At 52.0% G+C, this 12,439-nt stretch overlaps 2 protein-coding genes across 2 annotated transcripts in view; both read left to right on the forward strand.

The window, feature by feature from the left end:
- LOC101733825 (gastrula zinc finger protein XlCGF8.2DB-like) overlaps positions 1-12,439 on the forward strand; it is a 320,033-nt gene that overhangs the window by 20,458 nt on the left and 287,136 nt on the right. The gene's annotated exons all lie outside the window — the stretch shown is intronic.
- The window catches only part of LOC101733186 (zinc finger protein 721-like), a 105,836-nt gene continuing 101,769 nt past the window's right edge, over positions 8,373-12,439 (forward strand). Inside the window, exon 1 of the mRNA XM_031904343.1 lies at positions 8,373-9,364. The gene's annotated coding sequence lies outside the window, so the exon portion shown is untranslated. The remainder of the gene's footprint in view (positions 9,365-12,439) is intronic.

The raw sequence follows: 12,439 nt of genomic DNA on the forward strand, positions 1-12,439 counted from the left end.
CTGTACAGTCTTACAGAATACAAAATTACACACAGGGAGGACAAATGTTATAATAAATAAATACAATAAATACATATATGTATATATATATATAAGTGCCATGTGGTATGAGACACAGTAGGAAGGAGGTCCCTGCCCCGTAGAGCTTACAATCTGAGTGGTTGGGTAACATACAGGCACAAACTGGAAGGTAAGAGGCATCAGGTATGGGCATTTGCCCTTAAGCGCAGGACTGGGCAAAATAATGTTTTAGTGCCCCAGAAGGTAACAGCTGAGTTTTTTCTTAAAGAGAGTTAGTGAGTGTTCCCTACGGAGGGATTCAGGGATAGAGTTCCAGAGGGAAGGAGCAGCGAGATAGAAAGGGTTAAGCCGAGAGAGCGCAGTGGGTGTGGATGGTGTAAAGAGACGGAGGCTCTGAGAGGAGCGGAGGAGACGACCAGGAACATGTAGGGAGACCAGTGAAGAAATGTAGTGAGGAGCAGAGGAGTGAAGGGCTTTGAATGTCAGCAGAAGGATTTTGTAAGCTATCCTTTGCTTGACAGGCAGCCATGCTAGTGAGCTTAATTGAGGCTGAGCAGGATCCCTCTTATGAGAGAGCAGGAGGATCCTGGCAGCAGAGTTTAAGATTGATTGCAGGGGAGAGAGGTGGGAGTCTGGGAGGCAGGTTAGTAGGAGATTGCAGTAATCTAAGTGGGAAAGGATAAGGGCATGGATTAGTGTTTTAGCTGTTGCTTGTGAAAGAAAGGGGCGTATCTTGGCAATATTGCGGAGGAAAAAGCGGCAGGTTTTGGCAGTGTTATTAATATGGTTAGAGAAGGAGAGAGACTGGTCAAAGATAACCCCAAGGCAGTGTGCAGAATTTACAGGGTTGATGGTCATGCCATCAATAGTAATGGTGAAAGGAGGAGGGCCAGGTTTGGGCGGGAAGACCATGAGCTCTGTTTTAGCTAGGTTAAGTTTGAGCTATAGACAGAGGCTAGACAGAGGCTCTATTTTTTATTACTTTTTGCTCTTTCAGGCTCAACCTGTCTGCCCTACAACCTGCTCCCTGCTCTATAGGGTATGTATAGGGAAAAGGGGGCTGGATTCCCCCATTGGCTGTACTCACTCACATGGCTAGGGAAAAGGGGGCTTTACTGCTGTAGAGTTGAGCAGTGTATCCTTATCAGTTTCCACTTCCTGTGCACTTTAACCCTTTACTCTTCAAACCCTGCCCTGTTGGCGCTTTATAAATAAATGTTAATAATAATAATAATAATAATAAAGAATATTCACTTCAATGCGTACATCTTCAAGGGCAGCAAGAGTTAGGGAAATTAATTACAAATTAGCCACCAGATGGCACTACACAGCAGCAAAACAAAAAAAAATAATTCTGTAAGAAAACATATACGATAAACAAAAAACCCCTAACCCTGTAGGCAATTATGAATAATTTCCGGTGCTGGTTTCCCTTTGGGCTAAACATTAACCCTATCTGTAACAATGGCCCCTTTATTGGAGCTCCCTATAGATCCTCTCAGGTCCCTGTCTGGGTTTCACATGAGGGGTGGGCGTGTCCTAACGGTCCCTGCCAGAAGCACAGTAGGAGGGGGAGAGCCAATCATAGCCCTGCACTCACACAAGCACAGACAGGCTTCAGTTCCCTATCAGGTCAGCCTAGCTGCTGATTGGTTCCTATCCTACAGTGCCGCCGCCCCCCAGCACATCCAGAGAAATCAGCCAACAGGAAGTGGAAGTGGAATAACCTCCTGGATCCCCTACAATCTAGTTTTAGACAACAACTCTCCACCGAAACTGCTCTAACCCGACTAACAAATGACCTCCTATCGGCTAAAGCCAAAAAACACTACTCGCTACTAATACTTCTCGATCTCTCTGCTGCTTCTGACACTGTGGATCACCCTCTTCTCCTCCAGACTCTCCGCTCTCTTGGCCTTCGTGACACTGCCTTATCCTGGTTTTCATCTTATCTCTCAGATCGATCCTTCAGTGTCTCTTACAATGGGGAATCATCTTCTCCCTTCTGCCTCTTTCTGTCGGGGTTCCCCAAGGCTCTGTCCTGGGCCCCTTACTATTTTCTCTCTATACCTCCTCACTTGGCAAACTAATCAGTTCTTTTGGCTTTCAGTACCACCTCTATGCTGACGATACTCAGATCTATCTTTCCTCTCCTGATCTCAACCCAGAGCTTCTAACTGGCATCTCTTCCTGCCTGTCCGCTATCTCCACTTGGATGTCCCAACGTTACCTTAAACTAAACCTCTCTAAAACTGAACTGGTTCTCTTTCCCCCATCATAAAGGTTAACAATTCTACCATCACCCCATCTTCCCAGGCCCGGTGCCTTGGGGTTATCTTTGATTCTGCCCTGTCCTTCACCCCTCATATCCAATCACTTATCAAATCATGTCACTTTCACCTAAGAAATATTTCCAAATTATGATAATTTTCACCCAAGATGCTGCCAAAATGCATGCATGCCAGTACCTCTGCCGTGCCTCTCTGCCAGTCCCTCTGCCGTGCCTCTCTGCCAGTCCCTCTGCCGTGCCACTCTGCCAGTCCCTCTGCCGTGCCTCTCTGCCAGTCCCTCTGCCGTGCCACTCTGTCAGTCCCTCTGCCATGCCGCTCTGCCAGTCCCCCTGCCGTGCCACTCTGCCAGTCCCCCTGCCGTGCCGCTCTGCCAGTCCCCCTGCCGTGCCGCTCTGCCAGTCCCCCTGCCGTGCCGCTCTGCCAGTCCCCCTGCCGTGCCGCTCTGCCAGTCCCTCTGCCGTGCCACTCTGCCAGTCCCCCTGCCGTGCCGCTCTGCCAGTCCCCCTGCCGTGCCGCTCTGCCAGTCCCTCTGCCGTGCCACTCTGCCAGTCCCCCTGCCGTGCCACTCTGCCAGTCCCCCTGCCGTGCCGCTCTGCCAGTCCCTCTGCCATGCCACTCTGCCAGTCCCCCTGCCGTGCCACTCTGCCAGTCCCCCTGCCGTGCCGCTCTGCCAGTCCCTCTGCCGTGCCGCTCTGCCAATCCCAGCACTGGCTTCCCCTACCATCCAGGATAAAATTCAAACTAATGACTCTCACATACAAAGCAGTTCATAACTCTGCCCCCCCTACATCTCTGAACTCATCTCTAGGTACCATCCAACCCGCTTGTTACCCCCCTACTGACCTGCTTCCCAACTTCTCTCTCATTCCCCCCTCACACACTCACATTCAAGACTTTGCAAGGGCTGCCCCCCTTCTCTGGAATTCGCTCCCACAATTTATCAGACTTTCTCCCAATCTCTCTGCCTTCAAGTGATCCCTAAAAACACATTTATTTAGAGAGGCTTCCCCTAATCTAGTTTAGCAACACCCTGTGCCCCCCCTCTCATAACTCTGGTCATGCCCATTCCCACACCTTGTGTCTCACCCCTTTCTCCTTGTAGATTGTAAGCTCTTTTGGGCAGGGCCCTCTTCCCCTCCTGTATCAGTTACTGATTGCTTTATATGTTACTCCTTGTAGAGTGTAAGCTCTTTTGGGCAGGGCCCTCTTCCCCTCCTGTATCAGTTACTGATTGCTTTATATGTTACTCCTTGTAGAGTGTAAGCTCTTTTGGGCAGGGCTCCCTTCCCCTCCTGTATCGGTTATTGGTTGCTTTATATGTTACTCCTTGTAGAGTGTAAGCTCTTTTGGGCAGGGCCCTCTTCCCCTCCTGTATCAGTTACTGATTGCTTTATATGTTACTCCTTGTAGATTGTAAGCTCTTTTGGGCAGGGCTCTCTTCCCCTCCTGTATCGGTTATTGATTGCTTTATATGTTACTCCTTGTAGAGTGTAAGCTCTTTTGGGCAGGGCTCCCTTCCCCTCTTGTATCGGTTACTGATTGCTTTATATGTTACTCCTTGTAGAGTGTAAGCTCTTTTGGGCAGGGCTCTCTTCCCCTCCTGTATCGGTTATTGGTTGCTTTATATGTGACTCTGTATGTCCAATGTATGAAACCCACTTATTGTACAGCGCTGCGGGATATGTTGGCACCTTATAAATAAATGTTAATAATAATAATAATGTGATGTAAAACTGCCATGTGTGACATAACCCTAAAGATCTACCCCCATTGATCAGGTGCAGTTACCCATAGCAACCATAAGGATGTTTTCTCATTAATCTGTTAATGCTATATGCTCAGTTAACCTTTTACCTAAAAAAAGATGCCTTATAGCAAATATTATTACATATATTATTACAGTCCTGTTTCTCTGGGCATCTCGCCCTACCACAGGTGATGTTTGACCATCTAATCCAATAAAATGTTCTGTGCTGTATACTAATGTGTTAACCAATGGGATAACAAAGATATCAATATGTAATTACTTATGATAATGATGTTTAGTCATGGGTATAAAAGATTATGTTACAATTTTGTCAGAAGCTGATGAATGCTGTATTGCTATTCTATGCTTGGGGCACCAAATCAATAAACTTCCTTTTCTGAGTGAGGGTTTCAAGTAATCTCAATGTGCCCTGTGTCAGAGAATAACCTCTGAACCTTGCATTGGTCACTATAGGCTCCTACTCCTGGCAAATATAGTGTATTATTACATTACATAATCCCACTAGAGTTCTGGCCAGGTTACCCCAAATGGGGCATGTTACAGATCCCACAACTGCCCCTAGATTAGAGGGCGCTGAAATACCTAAAGAAAGCGCCGAGGGACTGGGGAGCCAATCTGTGCCCAATTCACTCCGGCACGCAAGGAGTTAAGTTAGCTTAGCCTCTGGGTGGAAAGAAAAGTAACTGTACTCACCCCCTCCCCTTGCCTGTCAGCTCTCTCAGCAGCATCTCACTCTGCAGGCATGGAGCAGCATCTCCCTCCCCCCCTCCCTGTTTAAGAGCAATTAGATATTAACCATAGGCAGTAAGTTCTCTCAATTTGCATGTTTATTTTCTTTGCAGGTTCTCTTTATGCAAAAAAAAATGTTTTTCCAAAAGATATATATATATATACTTTACATATTTGGTTTGTCACAGCAAATGGCGGGGGATAGTCCTTGGCCATTTAATCTCTGGTGGTGTTTGATGGTTTTCACATGCCGGCATTCATTATATAACAGTTATAAAAAATGTTGTTGCGATGTTTGGTAAAGTTTTAAATACATGGCAAGGACTACTTTTCTGATGTTGGGATTTCTTTAATAAAGCTGTGGCCTAACTCCACCCACCAAAAATTATGGTGTCATTGTGTTTTTATTGGTCAAGCGTTACACTGAGGGGACAAGTTTGGTAGGGAGGGAATAAGTCTCCACAATCAATGAGTATACAGTAAATACAGGTTTATATTCAGCTGTGGCACACGGTCCAAATTATTCAGTGGCATGGGTGGGGCACAGAATCATGAGTTGTGCTGAAAGTCTCACTCCTGCCCCCCCATTCCCACCCCCAGCAGCTGGAATCTGATCCTGAGAGGAACAGGCTGGGAAGTGTCTCACTGCTGTAACTGCTGTCTCTCCCCCTGTTCCCTGCACTGCTGTCTCTCCCCTGGGCTCCCGGGTGAGTGATTCCCCATGTTCCCTGCACTGCTGTCTCTCCCCTGGGCTCCCGGGTGAGTGACTCCCCCTGTTCCCTGCACTGCTGTCTCTCCCCTGGGCTCCCGGGTGAGTGACTCCCCCTGTTCCCTGCACTGCTGTCTCTCCCCTGGGCCCTTGGGTGAGTGATTCCCCCTGTTCCCTGCACTGCTGTCTCTCCCCTGGGCTCCCGGGTGAGTGACTCCCCCTGTTCCCTGCACTGCTGTCTCTCCCCTGGGCTCCCGGGTGAGTGACTCCCCATGTTCCCTGCACTGCTGTCTCTCCCCTGGGCCCTTGGGTGAGTGATTCCCCCTGTTCCCTGCACTGCTGTCTCTCCCCTGGGCTCCCGGGTGAGTGACTCCCCCTGTTCCCTGCACTGCTGTCTCTCCCCTGGGCTCCCGGGTGAGTGACTCCCCCTGTTCCCTGCACTGCTGTCTCTCCCCTGGGCCCTTGGGTGAGTGATTCCCCCTGTTCCCTGCACTGCTGTCTCTCCCCTGGGCCCTTGGGTGAGTGATTCCCCCTGTTCCCTGCACTGCTGTCTCTCCCCTGGGCTCCCGGGTGAGTGACTCCCCCTGTTCCCTGCACTGCTGTCTCTCCCCTGGGCTCCCAGGTGAGTGACTCCCCCTGTTCCCTGCACTGCTGTCTCTCCCCTGGGCCCTTGGGTGAGTGATTCCCCCTGTTCCCTGCACTGCTGTCTCTCCCCTGGGCTCCCGGGTGAGTGATTCCCCCTGTTCTCTGCACTGCTGTCTCTCCCCTGGGCCCTTGGGTGAGTGATTCCCCCTGTTCCCTGCACTGCTGTCTCTCCCCTGGGCTCCCGGGTGAGTAATTCCCCCGTTCCCTGCACTGCTGTCTCTCCCCTGGGCTCCCGGGTGAGTGATTCCCCCTGTTCCCTGCACTGCTGTCTCTCCCCTGGGCTCCCGGGTGAGTGATTCCCCCTGTTCCCTGCACTGCTGTCTCTCCCCTGGGCTCCCGGGTGAGTGATTCCCCCTGTTCCCTGCACTGCTGTCTCTCCCCTGGGCTCCCGGGTGAGTGACTCCCCCTGTTCCCTGCACTGCTGTCTCTCCCCTGGGCTCCCGGGTGAGTGACTCCCCCTGTTCCATGCACTGCTGTCTCTCCCTTGGGCCCTTGGGTGAGTGATTCCCCCTGTTCCCTGCACTGCTGTCTCTCCCCTGGGCTCCCGGGTGAGTGACTCCCCCTGTTCCCTGCACTGCTGTCTCTCCCCTGGGCTCCCGGGTGAGTGACTCCCCATGTTCCCTGCACTGCTGTCTCTCCCCTGGGCTCCCGGGTGAGTGACTCCCCCTGTTCCCTGCACTGCTGTCTCTCCCCTGGGCTCCCGGGTGAGTGACTCCCCCTGTTCCCTGCACTGCTGTCTCTCCCCTGGGCCCTTGGGTGAGTGATTCCCCCTGTTCCCTGCACTGCTGTCTCTCCCCTGGGCTCCCGGGTGAGTAATTCCCCCGTTCCCTGCACTGCTGTCTCTCCCCTGGGCTCCCGGGTGAGCGATTCCCCCTGTTCCCTGCACTGCTGTCTCTCCCCTGGGCTCCCGGGTGAGCGATTCCCCCTGTTCCCTGCACTGCTGTCTCTCCCCTGGGCTCCCGGGTGAGTAATTCCCCCGTTCCCTGCACTGCTGTCTCTCCCCTGGGCTCCCGGGTGAGCGATTCCCCCTGTTCCCTGCACTGCTGTCTCTCCCCTGGGCTCCCGGGTGAGCGATTCCCCCGTTCCCTGCACTGCTGTCTCTCCCCTGGGCTCCCGGGTGAGCGATTCCCCCTGTTCCCTGCACTGCTGTCTCTCCCCTGGGCTCCCGGGTGAGTGATTCCTTCTGTTCCCTGCACTGCTGTCTCTCCCCTGGGCTCCCGGGTGAGTAATTCCCCCTGTTCCCTGCACTGCTGTCTCTCCCCTGGGCTCCCGGGTGAGCGATTCCCCCTGTTCCCTGCACTGCTGTCTCTCCCCTGGGCTCCCAGGTGAGTGATTCCTTCTGTTCCCTGCACTGCTGTCTCTCCCCTGGGCTCCCGGGTGAGTGATTCCCCCTGTTCCCTGCACTGCTGTCTCTCCCCTGGGCTCCCGGGTGAGTGATTCCCCCTGTTCCCTGCACTGCTGTCTCTCCCCTGGGCTCCCGGGTGAAGGACTCCCCCTGTTCCCTGCACTGCTGTCTCTCCCCTGGGCTCCTGGGTGAGTGATTCCCCCTGTTCCCTGCACTGCTGTCTCTCCCCTGGGCTCCCGGGTGATTCCCCCTGTTCCCTGCACTGCTGTCTCTCCCCTGGGCTCCCGGGTGAAGGACTCCCCCTGTTCCCTGCACTGCTGTCTCTCCCCTGGGCTCCTGGGTGAGTGATTCCCCCTGTTCCCTGCACTGCTGTCTCTCCCCTGGGCTCCCGGGTGAGTGATTCCCCCTGTTCCCTGCACTGCTGTCTCTCCCCTGGGCTCCCGGGTGAGTGATTCCCCCTGTTCCCTGCACTGCTGTCTCTCCCCTGGGCTCCCGGGTGAGTGATTCCCCCTGTTCCCTGCACTGCTGTCTCTCCCCTGGGCTCCTGGGTGAGTGATTCCCCCTGTTCCCTGCACTGCTGTCTCTCCCCTGGGCTCCCGGGTGAGTGATTCCCCCTGTTCCCTGCACTGCTGTCTCTCCCCTGGGCTCCCGGGTGAAGGACTCCCCCTGTTCCCTGCACTGCTGTCTCTCCCCTGGGCTCCTGGGTGAGTGATTCCCCCTGTTCCCTGCACTGCTGTCTCTCCCCTGGGCTCCCGGGTGAGTGATTCCCCCCGTTCCCTGCACTGCTGTCTCTCCCCTGGGCTCCCGGGTGAGTAATTCCCCCTGTTCCCTGCACTGCTGTCTCTCCCCTGGGCTCCCGGGTGAGTGATTCCCCCCGTTCCCTGCACTGCTGTCTCTCCCCTGGGCTCCCGGGTGTTCCCTGCACATCTTATTTTCAAATAAGATGATTATTAAGTATAAGAATATTCTGGTTTATTAATGATAACATATGATTATGTTACTTAATAGAATACATATTCATGATTGATATTATGCATATTTGATGAATTATATGGGGATGAATAATGAATGTTTTATTTTGTTTAGTTGGTAAGAAACTTCTATTCTGAAAAGGAGGTTTGTATCAGATTACTAGCCTAGATGTATAACCTTTGTGTTAAAGCAAATATCAAAGGTTGTATAATCCTTGGTGTCTGTGTGAATAAGATGAGAACACCTTGAAGGATTTTACAAACTCTCCACAATATAGAGCATACCTGTTGAGAGGGTAATAATTAATCAAGGACAGACCAATTTTGAATGGCTAGTGTGTTCTCAAGTATATTGTATGTGTACTGAAGGTATTAAGTAGTTACACAGCATTGTTCTAGTCTGGAGCAATGTCAACAATAGTGTGTAACATCGAATTAAGGAAGGTCAAAAGTTATTTTATATTTTCTGAATATTTCTCAGACCACAATATTTGAGGAAACAGTGCCATCTACAGATGGGGGAGGACATCACGGATCCAGAGGTCACTGTAACAAATATTTAGAACAACTGGTGATAATTTAACTTAAAGACTGCCCTTTGGTGCCAGTTGGTTAGTTGATAAATCCCAGAGGTGGAGTTTTAGATAGAGATAAAGGATAAGTTAGGAGAGAAAAAGGGAAAAAAAGAGAGACTCTCAAGGGAAGGAAAGAAGGAGAAACTAAGAAAAGAAAGAAAGAGAAAAACTAGGAAGGAAATCTAAAACTACGGGGAGACTCTCAACTATAAGAAGACTCATTCTCCAACTAAAAGGAAGAACCAGATGTTTTTAAAGATCCAGAAAGGGAGATCAGGGGATATCACAGGCCAATAAAACTCTACATCTGGTAAATATAAATTCTTGTTATACTTTTTCCTCGATTAAGTTGTATGCTTGGATATTTATTAATGCTATGTGTATTATAGTCTTACCCTAAACATTGACTTTCCCAGAATTGCAAACTGGGAATAATCTGTTTAATTTGGGTTTATTTTTATTTTTCATTAATATATATATGATATCCAAGTTAACGATGTAATGGGGAAATAAGAAAATTTAAGGATAGAATTCCTTAATTCATCAGAATCGATTATTTACTCTTCCTTTGATTCTAATCTATATAATACCTTGTTATTAAGTATTAAAAAATGAATGTATATATATTATCTTGTGGATGCTTGCCATTTATTGAATAATATTTATTGGTTAATTTTCCTTTTGATTAACTATTGAATGTATACCAGGGAGTGTTTAGTGGATTTTTATAAGAAATAATAATTTCATTTTTGTTATATTCATATTTAAATAAATTAATTATTGTATTAAATAATTGTCATGATTTTTCACCTTTGTACCAATTGATTGGGAACGCTCGATATCGAATTCAGAATTGGGCATATATTATTTAAAACTTCTCCTGTTTATTACTAATAAGGAGCCTTAAATTCTCTTATATCATAATAAAATTAGAAATTTATCTAATTTTGTTAAAGATACGCATAATTAGCCCGACACTCTCCCCTGGGCTCCCGGGTGATTCCCCCTGTTCCCTGCACTGCTGTCTCTCCCCTGGGCTCCCGGGTGATTCCCCCTGTTCCCTGCACTGCTGTCTCTCCCCTGGGCTCCCGGGTGTGTGATTCCCCCTGTTCCCTGCACTGCTGTCTCTCCCCTGGGCTCCCGGGTGAGTGATTCCCCCTGTTCCCTGCACTGCTGTCTCTCCCCTGGGCTCCCGGGTGAGTGATTCCCCCTGTTCCCTGCACTGCTGTCTCTCCCCTGGGCTCCCGGGTGAGTAATTCCCCCTGTTCCCTGCACTGCTGTCTCTCCCCTGGGCTCCCGGGTGAGTGACTCCCCCTGTTCCCTGCACTGCTGTCTCTCCCCTGGGCTCCCGGGTGAGTGACTCCCCCTGTTCCCTGCACTGCTGTCTCTCCCCTGGGCTCCCGGGTGAGTGATTCCCCCTGTTCCCTGCACTGCTGTCTCTCCCCTGGGCTCCCGGGTGAGTGATTCCCCCTGTTCCCTGCACTGCTGTCTCTCCCCTGGGCTCCCGGGTGAGTAATTCCCCCTGTTCCCTGCACTGCTGTCTCTCCCCTGGGCTCCCGGGTGAGTGATTCCCCCTGTTCCCTGCACTGCTGTCTCTCCCCTGGGCTCCCGGGTGAGTGATTCCCCCTGTTCCCTGCACTGCTGTCTCTCCCCTGGGCTCCCGGGTGAGTAATTCCCCCTGTTCCCTGCACTGCTGTCTCTCCCCTGGGCTCCCGGGTGAGTGATTCCCCCTGTTCCCTGCACTGCTGTCTCTCCCCTGGGCTCCTGGGTGAGTGATTCCCCCTGTTCCCTGCACTGCTGTCTCTCCCCTGGGCTCCCGGGTGAGTGATTCCCCCTGTTCCCTGCACTGCTGTCTCTCCCCTGGGCTCCCGGGTGAGTGACTCCCCCTGTTCCCTGCACTGCTGTCTCTCCCCTGGGCTCCCGGGTGAGTGATTCCCCCTGTTCCCTGCACTGCTGTCTCTCCCCTGGGCTCCCGGGTGTGTGATTCCCCCTGTTCCCTGCACTGCTGTCTCTCCCCTGGGCTCCCGGGTGAGTGATTCCCCCTGTTCCCTGCACTGCTGTCTCTCCCCTGGGCTCACGGGTGAGTGACTCCCCCTGTTCCCTGTACTGGTGTCTCTCCCCTGGGCTCCCGGGTGAGTGACTCCCCCTGTTCCCTGCACTGCTGTCTCTCCCCTGGGCTCCCGAGTGTGTTATTCCCCCTGTTCCCTGCACTGCTGTCTCTCCCCTGGGCTCCCGAGTGTGTTATTCCCCCTGTTCCCTGCACTGCTGTCTCTCCCCTGGGCTCCCAGGTGAGTAATTCCCCCTGTTCCCTGCACTACTGTCTCTCCCCTGGGCTCCTGAGTGTGTTATTCCCCCTGTTCCCTGCACTGCTGTCTCTCCCCTGGGCTCCTGAGTGTGTTATTCCCCCTGTTCCCTGCACTGCTGTCTCTCCCCTGGGCTCCTGAGTGTGTTATTCCCCCTGTTCCCTGCACTGCTGTCTCTCCCCTGGGCTCCCAGGTAAGTGACTCCCCCTGTTCCCTGCACTGCTGTCTCTCCCCTGGGCTCCCGGGTGAGTGATTCCCCCCGTTCCCTGCACTGCTGTCTCTCCCCTGGGCTCCCGGGTGATTTCCCCTGTTCCCTGCACTGCTGTCTCTCCCCTGGGCTCCCGGATGAGTGATTCCCCCCGTTCCCTGCACTGCTGTCTCTCCCCTGGGCTCCCGGGTGATTCCCCCCGTTCCCTGCACTGCTGTCTCTCCCCTGGGCTCCCGGGTGATTCCCCCTGTTCCCTGCACTGCTGTCTCTCCCCTGGGCTCCCGGGTGATTCCCCCTGTTCCCTGCACTGCTGTCTCTCCCCTGGGCTCCCGGGTGATTCCCCCTGTTCCCTGCACTGCTGTCTCAAATCAAATGAGCTTTATTGGCAGGATCAAATACATTTAGCATTGCCAAAGCAGGTAGAGGGTGTAATGTGTGGGGTTAGGGGGTCAGTATATTGGAAGAGGGGGGGTTTAAGGGGTGGGGATATGGGGTCAGTATATGGGGACAGGGGAAAGTCCTGTCTCTCGCAGTCTATGACAGTCAGTTATGTATTGTGCTGCCATTGTTACTGTTGGTGCCTCTTCTCCCAGTAGGATGCAGAGTTTCCTCTCTCCTTCTATAGAGGGGAAATCTGGGATGTGATGGGAGAGTCTCTGGCAGTGGGTGTCTCTCAGTGCTGAGTATTTGGGGCTCTGGCAGTGGGTGTCTCTCAGTGCTGAGTATTTGGGTCTCTGGCAGTGGGTGTCTCTCAGTGCTGAGTATTTGGGTCTCTGGCAGTAGGTGTCTCTCAGTGCTGAGTATTTGGGTCTCTGGCAGTGGGTGTCTCTCAGTGCTGGGTATTTGGGTCTCTGGCAGTGGGTGTCTCTCAGGG

This window comes from Xenopus tropicalis, chromosome 6, assembly GCF_000004195.4.
Source record: "Xenopus tropicalis strain Nigerian chromosome 6, UCB_Xtro_10.0, whole genome shotgun sequence".
NCBI lineage: Eukaryota > Metazoa > Chordata > Amphibia > Anura > Pipidae > Xenopus > Xenopus tropicalis.